The sequence below is a fragment of the Carlito syrichta genome, unplaced genomic scaffold (genome assembly GCF_000164805.1).
Source record: "Carlito syrichta isolate Samal-C Ts95f unplaced genomic scaffold, Tarsius_syrichta-2.0.1 Scaffold315839, whole genome shotgun sequence".
Classification (NCBI taxonomy): domain Eukaryota; kingdom Metazoa; phylum Chordata; class Mammalia; order Primates; family Tarsiidae; genus Carlito; species Carlito syrichta.
Window position 1 is genome coordinate 1 of NW_007259935.1, and position 14,791 is coordinate 14,791.

Sequence of the window (14,791 nt, forward strand, 5' to 3'; positions counted from 1 at the left end):
AGTTAGGTGGTATCTCAGTGTGGTTTTGATTTGCATCTCCCTGATGACTAGTGAGGCTGAGCATTTCTTCATGTGTCTTTGGCTGCTCGAATGTCTTCCTTTGTGAAGTGTCTGTTCATACCTTTTGCCCATTTTATAATGGGGTTGTTTGTTTTTTTTTTTCAGCACATTTGAGTTCCTTGTAGATCCAAGATGTTAAGCCTTTGTCAGACCTGGAGTTAGCAAATACATTTTCCCAGTATGTACGCTGTCTTCCCACTCTCTTGATGGTTTCTTTGACTTTGCAGAAGCTTGTCAGTTTAATGAGGTCCCACTTGTCTATCTTATCTCTTATGGCCTGTGGGTTTTGAGTTTTGTACAGGAATTGGATGCCAGTTCCGATTTCCATGAGGGTATGTCCTTCATTTTCTAAGGTTCTTATGGTTTGAGGTTTTACATTTAGGTCTCTGATCCATTTGGAGTTAATTTTTGTGTATGGGGATAGATAGGGGTCCTGTTTCAATCTTCTGCATGTGGTCAGCCAGTTTTCCCAGCACCATTTACTGAATAGGTTCTCCTCTCCCCAGTGATAAGTGGTGGAGGGTTTGTCGAAGATGAATTGGTTGAGACATTGAGGTTCTGCTTGTGGAACCTCAATTCTATTCCGTTGATCTATATGCCTGTTCCTATATCAATACCAAGCTGTTTTGATGATTGTAGCTTTATAATAAAGTTTGAAGTCTGGTAATGTGATACCACCTGCTTTGTTTTTTTTGCTGAGGATCGTTCTGGCTATTCTTGGTTGTTTATGTTTCCATATGAATTCCTGTGTTGTTTTTTCTAGGTCTGAGAAGAATGTTGCTGGTAATTTGATAGGTATTGCATTAAATTTGTAGATTGCCTTAGGTAAGATGGACATCTTCACAATGTTGATTCTTCCAATCCATGAGCATGGGATATTTTTCCACTTGTTTGTGTCATCTTTGATTTCTTTGAGCATAGTTTTGTAGTTTTCATTGTAAAGGTCTGTCATGTCTCTGGTTAGGAAGATGCCAAGGTATTTCTTTTTTTTAGTGGCTATTGTGAATGGAATTGTGCTTCTTGTTTGGGTTTCTGTTTGTTTATCATTGGTGTAAAGAAATGCGATTGGCTTTTGCACATTTATTTTATATCCTGAGACTTTGCCGAAGGCCTTCATCAGTGTAAGGAGGTTTTTCACAGATTATCTTGGGTTTTCAAGGTACATGATCATGTCATCTGTAAAGAGAGATAATTTGACTTCCTCTTATCCTATTTGGATACCCCTGATTGCCTGCTCTTCTCTGTTTGCTTTAGCCAGGACTTCCAATACTATATTGAACAGGAGGGGTGAGAGTCAGCATCCTTGTCTTGTTCCAGTTTTCAGGGGAAATGGTTCCAATTTTTGTCTGTTTAGGAGTATGCTGGCTGAGGGTTTCTTGTAGATGGCTTTTACTACTTTGAGGTATGTTTCCCATATGCCTAGATGTTTGAGGGTTTTTATCAAGAAGGGGTGCTGGATTTTATCAAAAGCTTTTTCTGCATCTAATGATATAATCATGTGGTTTTTGTTTTGACATCTGTTGATGTATTTAATTACATTTATTGTCTTACGAATGTTGAACCAGACTTGTGTCCCAGGGATGAAGCCTACTGGGTCATAATGGATGATTTTTGAGATGTGTTGCTGAATCCGTTTTGCTAGGATCTTGTTGAGAATTTTAGCATCTATGTTCATCAAAGATATTGGCCCGTAGTTCTCTTTTTTTGTTGGATTTTTACCAGGCTTGAGTATCAATGTGATGTTAGCTTCATAAAATGATTTGGGGAGGGTTCCATCTTTCTCAATCGCCTGAAATAGCTTCAGTAGGATTGGAATCAGTTCCTCCTTAAATGTCTTGTAGAATTCTGCTGGAAAGCCATCTGGTCCAGGACTTTTTTTTGTAGGTAGTTTTCTTATTACATAGTCAATTTCCTTGATTGTTATTGGTCTATTTAGGGTCTCAATTTCTTCTTGTTTCAACCTAGGTAAGTTGTGTGATGAGAGAAAGTCCTCCATTTCCTTGAGGTTTTCAAGTTTGTTTCCATACAAGTGTACGTAGTAGTCTCTGATGATCTTTTGTATTTCTTCAGGGTCAGATGTGACTTCATCTTTTCTGTTTCTGATTGTGCTTATTTGGGTTTTTTCTTTCTTTTTCTTAGTCAGTCTAACTAGGGGACCATAAATCTTGTTTATCCTTTTGAAGAATCAGCTTTTTGTTTCATTGATTTTTTTTATTGTCTTTTTGTCTTCTATGTCCTGGATTTGGGCTTTTATTTTGGTGATCTGAATTCTTCTGTTGAAATTAGGGTTTTTGTTGTCTTGCTTTTCCAGCTTCCTTAGGTGGCTTGTTAGGCTATTAATTTGTGTTCCTTCCATTCTCTTCATGTGTGTTTGTAGGGATATAAATTCCCCTCTTACTACAGCTTTCAAGGTGTCCCAGAGATTGTGGTAAGATATTTCTTCATTTTCATTTGTTTCCAGGTATCTTTTGATCTCTGTTTTGATTTCACCATTGACCCAGGAGTTGCTTAGTATCATGCTGTTTAGTAACCATGTCCTTGTGGGTTTTGGGGGGACCTTGTTGGTCTTAATGTTTATTTTTATTGCACTGTGGTCCGAGAAGCTGCACGGTAGAATTTTGGTCCTTTTAAATTTGCTTATGTTTGATTTATGGCCAATTATGTGGTCGATCTTGGAATACGTTCCATGCGGTGTTGAGTAGAATGTGTATTCTCTGGTCTTTGGATGGAGTGTTCTGTAGGTATCAATTAAGTCCATTTGGTCCAGAGTCACATTGAGGTTCCAGATCCCATTGCTGATTTTTTCTCCCGATGACCCGTCGAGGATTGTGAGTGGGTTATTAAAGTCCCCAGTTATGATGGTGTTAGAGTCAATATCTTTCTTTAGTTTTCCTAGGAGTTGCTTTATAAAAGTTGTTGTACCTATGTTAGGTGCATATATGTTTAGGATAGATATTTCTTGTTGAAGGAGTGAACCTTTGATCATTATGTAGTGGCCCTCTGTATGTTTTTTAATTTTTGATAGCTTAAATGGTATTCTGTCTGAAATTAGGATCGTGATTCCTCCTTTCTTTTGTGTTCCATTCACTTGAGAATTTGTTTTCCATCCTCTTATTTTGTGCATGTCCTTTCTAGTGAGATGGGTCTCTTGAAGGCAGTATATTGTTGCTTGGTGATATTTTATCCATTTTGCCATTCTATGTCCTTTCCGTGGTGCATTTAGTTCATTCAGATTCAGGCCAATTATTGAAATGTGAGAGTTCATCCCCATCATAGAGTTCTTATACAGTTGTTCTTCCACTTGGTTTTATTGTCTTTCTCTTGTTTTGGGGGTTGCTTCATGTGTATTTTATTCTTTTTCCTGTACTCTTGTGAAGAACGTTGCTCCTTTTTTCCCCTTTTCTTCTGTGTTTAGTACTTTCTTAAGTGTTTCATGTAGAGGTGGTTTGGTGGCAGCATAAATTCCTAGGGATTGGATATCTGGGAAAGATTTTAATTCTCCCTCACTGATGAAGCTTCATCTGGCTGGGTAGGTTATTCTTGGGTGATATTGTTTATCTTTTAGAACTTTGAAGATAGGGCTCCAAGCTCTCCTAGCCTGCAGGGTTTCTGTAGATAAATCTGCTGCTATTCTCATTGGTTTTCCATGGTAGATGATCTGGCCTTTTTCTCTTGCTGCCTTTAGAATTTTTTCTTTTAGGCCTACTTTGTTTAGGCAAATTATTATGTGTCTAGGAGTTGATTTTTTCATTTGATTCCTTGTAGGGGTTCTCTGAATCTCTTGTGTTTGAGTTTTTGCATCATTGATTAGATAAGGGAAGTGTTCTTGAATGATCTCATGGAAGGTTTGTTCCAGTGTGGTCTCTGTCTCTCTTTCTGCCTCAGGAAGACCAATTATTCTTAGGTTAGGCCTCTTGAGGTAATAGCTCATCTCTTGAAGATTTTTTTCTGTCTTTTTGAGCTTGTTTTCTGTGTTTTTGAGAGTTTGGGTTATTTCTATATTTTGGTCCTCAAGCTCTGAGGTTCTTTCTTCTGCTTGGGTAATTCTCCTTTCCATGTTTATCAATTTGCTATTTATTTAATTCACAGTATTCTTTATTACTGTTATCTCAGATATCAGCTCCTTTCTAGTTTCTTCTTGAGTCTCCTCAATTCTTTTTAATCTCTCCATTAATGTCTTGATGTCTAGGTTTTTATTTTGAGACCAGTCACTCTGGGAGCTCTTCATTGTTTGCATTCCGAAGTCAGTTTTCTCAGTGTCTGCCCTCCCAGGAGTCTGGGAGAGACCCATATTCTTCTTTTGGTTTTTCTTCATTTGTGTAGATTTTTCTCTCATCCTGTAGTGGCTAAAGTTCCTTGAGCTCTGATCTCCCACCTCTCCCCTCTGTTTTTGTTGTAGGCAGTTAGCCTGTTGCCTTGAAGGTCTGTAACTCTTAGTTGTTTAATTCTGTTCAGCATAGGGGAGGGGCTTTATCTCCTGTTTAATGATGTCACCATGGGAATCAAGGTGGAGGCTCTGATAGGTGGGTGGGACAATGCAAGTCTGCCTTGAAAATGGTGGAAGTGGTAATTTTACTTTCATTTTTAGAGATGCTCGTGTGGGTCTCTGGGTGGGACCAGCTGCACAGCTGGGTGCTGGATCTGGGGTGCCACCAGCAGGCTGGGGTGGAGGAGAGGGTTGGGTGTTCCCTCCTCTGGAACTGGGAGCCTCCAATAAGCACCTTACACAAGTTTGGGGTTCTGCTCCATTATACAGGCTTGAGGTGGCATGCTGAGTGCCTCAGCCAGGGTGGGCCCAGGGATCCTGATCTCCAAAGCTCCAAAGGGCAGGTGGTGGCCCTGGATCCCTCACAGGGCACTTCAGACAGAAATGGGACTAGTATCTCTGAGAGGCGGGTGCCAAGAGCCTCCCTGGGTGACTGGCCGCTTGGTGCTGGGTGCTGGTCATGATGATGTAGCCAGAAGGGAGCGGAGATCCAGGATTCGGGATTCCCCAGCCAGCAGAAATCACATATATAGTGGAGCAGCAGCAGCCGAGCTGCAATATCTGGCCCTGCATGGAACCAAAAGTCCCCTGGCCTCGTACCAGTGTGGCTGGCGATGGGCAGGGGGCTGCAGGGAGAAAAGTAAGACTGTTTTGGGGAACTCACATTCAGAGAGTCTCATGGATCCACCTATGCCATTGCCATCTTCAGGAGTCCCCTGCAATGATCTTTTTATAGGTGACCAACCCATTAGCACAGCTTAGGGATCAATTAAAGGTGTAGATAAGTCCCAAGTTCCATGGTTAGCCAGGGATCTTCTGGTACTAAAACAGTAGCCTGTAGCTCAGTTAATTATGCTGACACTTAGATCCATACTTGATAAGGGATGTCCCCATGAAGGGATGAAAAACAGAAGTTCTGCAGAAATTCCATCACTTGTTATAATGACTCTACTATATTCAAAGTGTACACATTCCTCTTCTTATTTCTAGGTATTCCCCTCCACCCAAATAACTAATGGCTCTTGGAGAGGGTGGCCTCTTCTAGCATCATCATCTTGATCAAGTTACTGAACACAAGAGAAAAATCACTTCCTCCTTCAAAGGAAAATACCAGATGACCCAGGTCAGAATTTATCCTAAAGATGCCATTTTTATTTTAGCAAACAGACTTCTGTGACTGAGCCAAGCATGCAGGGCATTGTCTCTCAGACTCAGGGCATAGTGGGCAACTGTGTCTGAAGGGTCATGGTTTAGAACACTGAAGTGACCCAATAAGGCCTAATATGTGGCCAGCAATTGTGTTTTAATATGGCATATCTCAGGGTTTACTAAAGCAGTTTTTGTTTGTTTGTTTGTTTTTGCATCAGAACCCATTGGCAAGCAGTGGCCATCCTGAGTAGTCCAGAGGCCCAATTTAGCATGAGTAATGGTGGTTTAGGCTTCATCTAGAATGGAGTGGGCCTAGTGCATATTCATTAGTTGCATAGTTGAGGATACAGAAAGTGCTTGTTGCAGAAATGAGGGTCTAGCTTTAAGGGCTTATTAGTGAGGCAGGCCCCATTTACAATGAGCAGACATATGAGTAATAAAATCAATTATTTCCCTTTTCTTTATTATGCGGTCTTAAAATAAGCTTTGAATTTTAATCTAAGGATTTCTATTTGGCAGGACAAAGTTTGTGACATTATGCCAATTATTTATTTATTCCCTTCTAGTAATTTCTTCTTTACTTTTTGTAATTTATAATATTTTAGGGGGAATTTTGTTTTAATGTTTTCTCCTCTGAAGAATCCCAATATAGATCAAAATATTGCAGTTGAGGACAGCTACAGAAATAGAAGCACATTTGACCTTGGAATGCTCCAATTAACCATATGCAATTGGCGGCATGGAGTTCTGAATGTCACATAGTAACTCTTCATCACAAGAGCAACCACCTGGGGTCCCTTTGCCCCTTTGTAAGAAGTGTTCCGGAAATGCAAAGTCAGTGCTTGGGCAAGACACAAGACTGTTTTCTCTTCAACAAAAAGGCCTGGCAGCTCCTAGGGTATGGTCAAGTATCAGGCTTCTTTGCCTCTAATCCCTTTTATACTTTCTCAACCCTATCTAGAGCCAGGCTACTCAGCCATTTCCCCACTTATAGAATAAGACTTACACCTGTAAAATTTGAGGCAAATCCTTTAAAAAAAATTTTATTTTAAATATGTGGGGTATAGTTCAGAGTTAAGTATACAAATGCTCATTACGCAGATATCCTTGTTGATGAGGTATGCCCCCCGCTCCCCTGGTAGTTTCCCACTATGGTCAATCCTGAGGCAAATTCCTAATAGAAGCCAGTGGCATAGCTAAGAGCACAAACACACACCAGGAATTGATTGAGTCCATCCAAACCCAGTGAATTTTGGAATGGACCCAATTTTTAAGCCATGGGCAAGAGAAGAAAGATCCATTGCACTCACAATCATCTAGGCATCCTTCTCTGCCAATGTTGTCCATTGTTTTATTTGAATTCTTAGGTTCTCCTGTTGGCACCCTGATCCCCAAGCCCAGAAATTTATATGAATGTGGGGTAAATGACACGTAGGCACTAGTAAATATGAAATAAAGTTGATTACATCAGAAACAACAAAAGAATTTCCTGAGGAGACGGGTGAAGATTACAGAAAAAAGTTATGGTTTTCACAACTGACAGCTTCCAAGTCCCCATACCACTTTGCCCTACTTGTGGGAAAGATGAAAATAAAATATGTACACTCTTTTTGTCCCTTGGTGTCAGCAGAAATTTCAAACTATGCAAGCCCTGACCTGATCCAACCTAGCCCCATATCTTAATTGCAGTAAAAACCCATAGCCCATATCCTTGTTCTTGAACTGAATTTTATCAATAAATCTTAAGTCTATCTTACTTCACTTGAGATCAAACCTGAGCCCTTCTCACATATATTTACCATGTGACCTGGTTATTACCAAAAAAAGAAGAAGAAGAAGAAGAAGAAGAAGAAGAAGAAGAAGAAGAAGAAGAAGAAGAAGAAGAAGAAAGAAAGCACAGGCCCACACAAAAATATGTATGTGAATGTTCATTTCAACACTATTTGTAACAGCTCAAATTTTAGGTAACCCAAAATCCACTAACTGGAAAGTAGATAACAAATTTGCTATGTCTATACCATGGAATACTATTCAGGAATAAAAAGGAACATATATAGATACATCTCAAAATATTATGCTAATTGAGAGAACTCAATCACCAAGTCTACATAATTTATGATTCTTTGAGTGGGGGAAGGGAAAAGCAACTGAATAGAGGGGAAAAAAACATTTTCAGGTGAGGAGACTTTTTTATATCTTGATTATAGTGTCAGTTATGTGATTGTATGCAATTGCCAAAGTGAATAAAATCATACACCCTAAATTGGTGAATTTTATTGTATAAATGATATATTATTCAACAAAAAAGAGAACAAAAAAAGTCATTCAAAACTGAGAACCTCAGGCTTTTGTAGCCTCAGTTTTTGGGGTCAAATCCAAATAATTATTTTTCAGACCAATGTGGTATAGCTTTTCCCCTATGCCTTCTTCTAGTAATTTTACAGTTTTAAATTTTACATTTAAGTCATTAATCTATTCTGTGTTGATTTTTGTATAGAATGTGATATAAGAGACTAATTTTATTGTTCTGCATATGATTGTTCAGGTTTTTCAACTCTCTTTGTTGAAGAGACTCTCCTTTTCCCATTTTGTGTTCTTGGCACTTTTGTGGAAAATCAATTGATCATAAATTTATGGGTTTATTTGTGTGCTCTCTATTCTGTTCCACTGGTTGAAGTGTTTATTTTTATGCCAGTAACATAAAACTTTTTGCCTTGCCTATTTGAGGTTTTTTGTGGTTCCATATGAGTTTTAGGATTACATTTTCCATTTCTGTAAAAAAAATGCTATTAAGGGTGCATTGAATCTCTAGATCACTTTGGGTAGTATGGAAATTTTGACAATATTGCTTATTATGATCTATGGACACGTGATATATCTTTATTTACTTGCACCTTTTAGAATGTATTTCATAAATATTTTATAGTTTTCAGTATACAGAACTTTCATCTCTGTGGTTAATTATATTTATAAATATTTTTGTAGCTATCATAAATGAGATGGTGCTAGTGGATAGTAGTATATAGAAATGCTACTGATATTTGTGTGCTGAATTTGTATTCTGCAACTTTACTGTGTTCTTTTACTAGTTAGAACATTTTTGGTGAAGTCTTTAGGGTTTTCTATATAAAACATCATGTTAGCAGAAAACAGATAGTTTTGCTTCTTCCTTTCTTATTTGGATGCTGTTTATTTCTTTCTCTGCTTAATTTTTCTGACAAGGACTTCTAGTAGTACCATGTTGAAGTGTAATGAGAGTGGGCATCCTTGTCTTGTATCTGAGAGGAAAAGTTTTCAACTTTTTACTGCTGAGTATAATGTTAGCTGTGGACTTGTCACATATTGCTTTTATTGTGTTGAGATATATTACTTCTATACCTAATTTGTTGAGAGCTTTATCATGACAGGATGCTGAATTTCTTTCAAACACTTTTTCTTTACCTAATGAAATGATCAAATGGGTTTTTGTCTATCTTTCTGTTAAAGCAGTGTTTCACACTTATTGATATGTGTATGTTGACCCATTCTTGCATCCCAGAAATAAATCCCACATGATTGTGAAATTGCATCAGACTAAAAATCTTCTGCAAAGTAAAGAAAACAATGAATGGAGTGAAGAGGAAACCTACAGATTGGGGGAAAATATTTGCCAGCCATACGTTGTTAAGGAGTTAGTAATTAATATATATATATATGTTTTGCATTGCTATAAAGGAATACCAGAGACTGGGTAATTTATAAAGAAAAGATGTTTATTTGGATCACAGTTCTGCACATCTCTGGCATCTGCTCAGTTTATGATGAGACCTCAGGAAACTTTTACTTGTGGCAGAAGGTGAAGAGGGAGACAGTATGTCACATGGCTAGAGGGAAGCAAGAGAGAGAGGGAAGTTGCCAGGCTCTTATAAACAACCAGTTCTTGCAGGAACAAAAAAGAGCAGGAACTCACTTATTACTGTGAGAACAACACCAGACCATTCATGAAGGATCCACCCCCATGACCCAAATACTTCCCACTAAGCCCCATCTTCAACATTGGGGATCACATTTTAACATGAGATTTGGAGGAGACAAACATCCAAACTATAGCAATCAGAAACTGGAATAACTCACTATGGCAAAAAACCCCACATTGCCCAACTTTAAAAATGGGCAAAAAGCCAGATTAGACAGTTCTTAAAGATAAACATACAAATGACCAACAGGTATCTGAAAAAAATGTTTGACATCATTAGTTATTAGAAAAATGTAAATTAAAACCACACTTAAATATCACCTCACACCTGTCAGAATGGCTATTATAAAAAAGACAAAAGATAACATGTGTTAGCAAGGATGTGGAGAAAAGAGAACCCTTATACATCACTGGTGAGAATGTTAATTAGTACAGCTATTATGGAAAACATTGTGGAGGTTCCTCAAAAAATTAAAAATAAAATTATCATATGATTCAGCAATCTTACTTCTGGGTATATATCCAAAGGATTTGAAGTTAGTATGTCCAAAAAAAATGTGCACTGCAATGTTTATTGCTGCATTATTCACAATAGCCAAGATATGAAATCAATCTAAGTGCCCATAATTGGATAAATTGATACAGAAAATGTGGTATATATACACAATGGTATATTATTCAACCATAAAAATGAAAGAAATTATGTCATTTGCAGTAATATGTGTGGACCTGGAGGACATTATGTTAAGTGAAACAAGCCAGGCACAGAAGGACAAATCCTGCGTAATCTCACTTATGGAATCTAAAACAATCAAACTCAGAAGGAGAGAGTAGAATGATGGTTACCCGAGGCTGTGGGATGGGGAATCAGGAGATGTTAGTCAAACAGTACTAAGGAGAAATAAGTTTTTTGAAATCCATTGCATAGCATGGAGACTGTAGTTAATAATAATGTATTGCATATTTCAAAATTTCTAAGATAGTAAATTTCAGATGTTTGCCATACTGCCTGAATGCGGATCTCGTCAAACGTGTTTACCGCAGAAATAAGTTTTTGAAGTGATAGATATGTTAATTAACCTAATTTAATCATTCTAATATATATAATATCACTTTTTGTTCCATAAATATATACAATTATAGTTTATCAATTTACCAATAAAATAAACAATTAAAGCAAAACAAAACTTAGAATCTATTTTCAAGTAAATTGGCTTGATGGAAATCTTGAGTGCAATCTTCTGGACTATTCTAGGGTATGTAGGTATCTGGATAGGAAGGAAGGGTTTTCTAAGAAAGTACATGATTTGACAGGAGGAGTCACAGTATGAGAAAAAAACTGAAAATTAGATCTTAACTTGAGGGGGCACTAACAATAGAACAATTCAAAGTAACAGCTGAGTTTAATGTAAACTGGGGAGATTTAATTATGGAGAAACCTAACTGAGCACTTTGCTATTTCACTAGAATTTATCCCTGCAACATGGTATTTCTTCATGAATATAACCAAATTGAAGGAGTAAACTAATTGGGGCATTTTAAAAATGAATAAACTAAATATTATCTTACTCAGGACAGGTAGGCTTCTTTTCATAAAAGACATCAATTTCTAATGCTATAGAGAAGTATATTTAGGAATCTGACAAAAAGAAGAGCTGGTATACCGCTCTCAAAATCATTGAAGGAATTGAGCAGTATCTCAACGTACTAAAAATACAAGAAGCCACATGGGAGCCAAGACACACTGTAATGATCACACTCTTCATTTTTGTGTTGTAGCCAAGAGGTTGGATGGACAGAAGGAAGCATGATAGTTAGCAAGTCAATAGCAAAACTCATGTATGGCTGAGGTGAGTGGATTGCCTGAGCCTGTGGGTTCGAGAACTGCCTGGGCAGGTGAGACCTCATCTCTACAATAAATCAAAAAATGAGCCGGGCATGGTAGTGTGCGCCTGTAGTTCCAGCTACTTGGAAGACTGAGGCAGAAGGATCGCCGGAGCCCAGCAGGTCAAGGCTGTGGTGGCCGGAAGCGGTCATTGCACTCCAGTCTGGGCGACAGTGAGACTCCAACTCAAAAAAAAAGCAAAAAGTTCATGTATGAGGCGAATTGCATTATTCAATTCTTATATGTTAAGCTCATTCACATTTTGTTATTGTTGTATTGCTTTTAGCTTAACAATGGACATGAAACTAAATTTCCCCAGACAGGGTCACGCACTATGGCCATAAAGCAAGGTGGCATTAAGATCTCAAATCATTTTGCTTACCATTCTCATTTTCATACAAGAATTCTGGTATCCTGCAAAGTGTTCCTTCCCCACCAAGTATTTCTTAGAATCCCCAGAATCATCTTCTCTCTCACTTTCTGTAGGGTAAGAGGATGTTTTTTCATTGGAATATAGTCAGAGCAACATGAGTGTGGCCAAGAGAAGGAGAGGATGGCCTACTTGGGGCAGAAGTCTCTCTAATGACACAAATAACCACCCACAGCTTCTTCTGAAGGGAGCCTGGCTCTTGGTGTCTGCCTGCCTTTGCAGGACCTCTTGTTCTTCCTGGGTTCCAATCAGAGGTGTGCTGCAGAAGTTTCTCCCACCACAGAGACATGATAAGCCAGGCATGACAATTACTTCCCAGGATTATTTTGGGGGAAAAAATATCTGAGAAGAAAGAAAGGAAGGGCAAGGTGTCCAAGGGTCCTTGCCAACCCAGGCTTTCTATTCCAGTCTTTATAAATATATTTTTTCCATCCTTTGCTAATGGAGCTCCATGAATATGATATCTAACCATTGCCACTGCTTACATTTCCTTTTAGGAGAATGCTGGTATTACATGAGTGATGTTTTTCTGTGGTGCTTCCCAGAGTTGCAGTCCACAAGGGACAAAGTACTCCCTCAGTCCTAAACGAAACAGAACCATGATGTGTTCTGACCAGAATTGGAAAATGCCTCTCTCCACAATTTGTGTTGCATTTTATTATCTATGCAGTAAGGTAGATCTGCTTAAGGTTCAAATCTCAAAAATCTTCTTTCACCTTGATCTTAGAAGTCTACTTTTTCTAGGACTTAAACATAGTACATGAATCCAGTCTGGAGGACAAATGCTGGGCATTTCCCTCCATTTTTCCTCTTATCCTTTACATACCCAGCAAGCCCTTCAAACAAACCTCTTTTGCACAGACCCCTCCCACATGCAAAAACATGATCAGTGCATTAGAGACCCTAGACACTGACTGTCATCTTAGGCTCAATAATTCATTTAAAAAATTGATGTATGCTGCTTATGAAGTGCTAAATCACCAACAACAAAAATAAATATTACTATTACTGCTGCAAAAATTTAGTTATCCAATTCTAATAGATAGCAAAACAAACAAACAAATGTTCTGTGAGCATAGCCTATAATCAGTGCAAGAACTGGACATTGTTAGCATTTGGTTAGGTAGATTTTCTTATGGTCTCAATAATCCTAAAATCTTTTAGTGATAGCTACTTGCCAGGTTTCAGGTTGTATTTCCACAATAGAGAGAGAGAGAGAGAGTATGTGAGCAGTATCTATAACTAAAACTAGTATAACTTTTTCTGTATGGCTTGTGACATCTGAAAGATGGCTCTGCTCATTAGCAGATCATGAATAGACTTGGAATCTACAAAAATGAACAAGACATATTTTCTGAGTTATCTTTCAATTCATTCAAAATTTCCTTATATGGGCATCTGGGAATTCCATTTTTGCTTTGGTCTCTTCCTCTTCAGTTTTTAACTCTCTTCCTTTCACTTCTTCCCACCCAGTCTCAAGTCTGTCTTATAGTCATGGAAACAGTCATTCCTGACTCCATCTTGGTAAAGTGTTGGTACATGCTCATAGACTTAAGTATGAAGAAGTTTAGTTCTTTCAATTTCTTTTGGATAGGGACCAGAGTTTCAGCAAATAAGCTAAAGATATTGGTCTCTGACAGGGAAATTTTTAGCTCTTTTAACTTGACTGCTTGCTAGTATGAAATAGTTCTCTGTAATGATATCACCCAATATGGTAACTGTTAATATTTGGATTAAAGTCTATTCACCCAATATTCTGTGCATGTATATGCACGTATGTGTGCTTGTGTACATATATATGTAATGTACACATTTTAAAATAATTTAAAATATTTTATTTACTTCAATTATGAATACTTACTAAGTTTAACTGAGTCTTTGCTCTCTTCTTATTTTGACAAAGATTATTTGATGTTCATTTATCTTCTGCTTCTTATTTCTCATTTTAAAGTAAATTTTGTAGCCAATTTCTATTTTTAAAAAACCACCCTGGCATTAAGGTATCAAGGGATTGGTAATGGAATATAATGATTTTGCTACTATAATTACTGCTTAAATTTCACCCAGTTGAACATTGTAACCATTTGATGGTGAGCATGTAAAGCACTGTAGATAATTGCCAACACAACTACCTAACCAGTGCTTGTGAGTAATTTTATTGGCGACTCCAAGGATCACTATCAATACCAGGGAAAAATAAGATCTCTTCATTAACTGACCCAATTCACTTGGCTCAGATATCCCTTTTCTAATTAACTGCCACAATATCTAAAATTAAGAAGTGCTAAATAAATAACCGATTTTTTGTTAGAAGCATTAGCCAATTGCCAAATGGTGTGCTTAATACTTTCTGAGATACTGCCTTAATACAGATATAAAATATTTAGAAACATTAAAATAATGAAAAACATAAGCACTTTTTAGAAGACTGAGAGAATTAGAAAAAATATACATATATGTATATTTGTATATTTTATAGCATTCTTTGTAAATGTAGCCACTCTGTTAGTACAGACACTTAGATATCTTGTATGCATAATTTACTTTGCCCACAAAATTATTATGTTTGATTCATTTAGATAAATAAAAACCCAGAAAAAATGTATAAAAGCATTTGTGGAAAAAAATCATCTTACCCTTTTTTATCTCTTAAACTGTCAATGTCTTTGGTTTGTAGTAAGTGACAAAAGGGAAAGAATCCTTTAACCACAAATATTTTCAGTTGCCTTAAAGACTTCATAGCATGTATGGATTTCTGAGTTGGGGTGGATTGGATTTAGGAAGATATTTTCATAATAAACTTCTGAGGGGGTTCAGGAAGGGGAA